This window comes from Chaetodon auriga, chromosome 23 (assembly GCF_051107435.1).
Source record: "Chaetodon auriga isolate fChaAug3 chromosome 23, fChaAug3.hap1, whole genome shotgun sequence".
Taxonomy (NCBI): domain Eukaryota; kingdom Metazoa; phylum Chordata; class Actinopteri; order Chaetodontiformes; family Chaetodontidae; genus Chaetodon; species Chaetodon auriga.
Window position 1 is genome coordinate 1,766,109 of NC_135096.1, and position 2,500 is coordinate 1,768,608.

Below are 2,500 nucleotides of genomic sequence, written 5' to 3' on the forward strand. Positions count from 1 at the left end.
TAGCAGCCACAGGCAGGCGTCTGGCCTTTCCAGGCCCCCCAGCCTGCTACTCGTGCTGGGGGCTGGCTCCAGGCCTGACCCCCTCATCTTCTCACAGCCACGGGGAGGCTTCCAGCCTTTCCAGGCCCCCAGCACGAGGAGCAGGCTGGGTGCCGGCTCCAGCCCTGACCCCCTCCTCTTCTTCTAGCAGCCACAGGCAGGCGTCTGGCCTTTCCAGGCCCCCCAGCCTGCTACTCGTGCTGGGTGCTGGCTCCAGCCCTGACCCCCTCCTCTTCTTCTAGCAGCCACAGGCAGGCGTCTGGCCTTTCCAGGCCCCCCAGCCTGCTACTCGTGCTGGTTGCTGGCTCCAGCCCTGACCCCCTCCTCTTATTCTAGCAGCCACAGGCAGGCGTCTGGCCTTTCCAGGCCCACCAGCCTGCTACTCGTGCTGGGGGCTGGCTCCAGGCCTGACCCCCTCATCTTCTCACAGCCATGGGGAGGCTTCCAGCCTTTCCAGGCCCCCAGCACGAGGAGCAGGCTGGGTGCCGGCTCCAGCCCTGACCCCCTCATCTTCTCACAGCCATGGGGAGGCTTCCAGCCTTTCCAGGCCCCCAGCACGAGGAGCAGGCTGGGTGCCGGCTCCAGCCCTGACCCCCTCCTCTTCTCACAGCCACGGGGAGGCTTCCAGCCTTTCCAGGCCCCCAGCACGAGGAGCAGGCTGGGTGCCGGCTCCAGCCCTGACCCCCTCCTCTTCTTCTAGCAGCCACAGGCAGGCGTCTGGCCTTTCCAGGCCCCCCAGCCTGCTACTCGTGCTGGGTGCTGGCTCCAGCCCTGACCCCCTCCTCTTCTTCTAGCAACCACAGGCAGGCGTCTGGCCTTTCCAGGCCCCCCAGCCTGCTACTCGTGCTGGGTGCTGGCTCCATCCCTGACCCCCTCCTCTTCTTCTAGCAGCCACAGGGAGTCTTCTGGCCTTTCCAGGCCCCCCAGCCTGCTACTCGTGCTGGGTGCTGGCTCCAGCCCTGACCCCCTCGTCTTCTTCTAGCAGCCACAGGGAGGCTTCTGGCCTTTCCAGGCCCCCCAGCCTGCTACTCGTGCTGGGTGCTGGCTCCAGCCCTGACCCCCTCCTCTTCTTCTAGCAGCCACAGGGAGGCTTCTGGCCTTTCCAGGCCCCCCAGCCTGCTTCTCGTGCTGGGTGCTGGCTCCAGCCCTGACCCCCTCGTCTTCTTCTAGCAGCCACAGGGAGGCTTCTGGCCTTTCCAGGCCCCCCAGCCTGCTACTCGTGCTGGGTGCTGGCTCCAGCCCTGAGCCCCTCGTCTTCTTCTAGCAGCCACAGGCAGGCGTCTGGCCTTTCCAGGCCCCCCAGCCTGCTACTCGTACTGGGGGCTGGCTCCAGGCCTGACCCCCTGGCCTTCTCACAGCCGTGGGGAGGCTTCCGGCCTTTTCCAGGCCCCCAGCATGAGGAGCAGGCTGGGTGCTGGCTCCAGGCCTGACCCCCTCGTCTTCTCGCAGCCACGGGGAGGTTTCCAGCCTTTCCAGGACCCCCAGCCTGCTACTCCTGCTGGGGGCTGGCTCCAGGCCTGACCCCCTGGCCTTCTCACAGCCGTGGGGAGGCTTCCGGCCTTTTCCAGGCATACAGCAACCTCTTTTACTTTTCTTTATTTCTCACAATTACTTTCTTTTATTTTTGTTTAAAAATTCTCAACCTTTGTATATATTCCACATACTATACTGTGCATACACAGTCCAACCTCCGATTCAGGACGAACGATGCGGTTTTCGTCCCGGCCGTGGCACGCCGGACCAGCTCTATACCCTTCACAGGGCTGGCTCCCAGCCTAACCCTTTTCCTTTCCTCCTGCCTCCACTCTCATTAGCCAGCCAGCCTGCCTGCCTGCCTGCCTTCACCAACCCCAAGGGCTGGCTCCCAGCCTAACTCTTTTCCTTTCCTCCTGCCTCCACTCACATCCGCCAGCCAGCCAGCCTGCCTGCCTGCCTGCCTGCCTGCCTGCCTGCCTGCCTTCACCAACCCCAAGGGCTGGCTCCCAGCCTAACTCTTTTCCTTTCCTCCTGCCTCCACTCACATCCGCCAGCCAGCCAGCCTGCCTGCCTGCCTGCCTGCCTGCCTTCACCAACCCCAAGGGCTGGCTCCCAGCCTAACCCTTTTCCTTTCCTCCTGCCTCCACTCTCATCCGCCAGCCAGCCAGCTAGCCTGCCTGCCTGCCTGCCTGCCTTCACCAACCTCAAGGGCTGGCTCCCAGCCTAACCCTTTTCCTTTCCTCCTGCCTCCACTCTCATTAGCCAGCCAGCCTGCCTGCCTGCCTGCCTTCACCAACCCCAAGGGCTGGCTCCCAGCCTAACTCTTTTCCTTTCCTCCTGCCTCCACTCTCATCCGCCAGCCAGCCAGCTAGCCTGCCTGCCTGCCTTCACCAACCTCAAGGGCTGGCTCCCAGCCTAACCCTTTTCCTTTCCTCCTGCCTCCACTCTCATCCGCCAGCCAGCCAGCCTGCCAGCCTGCCTGCCT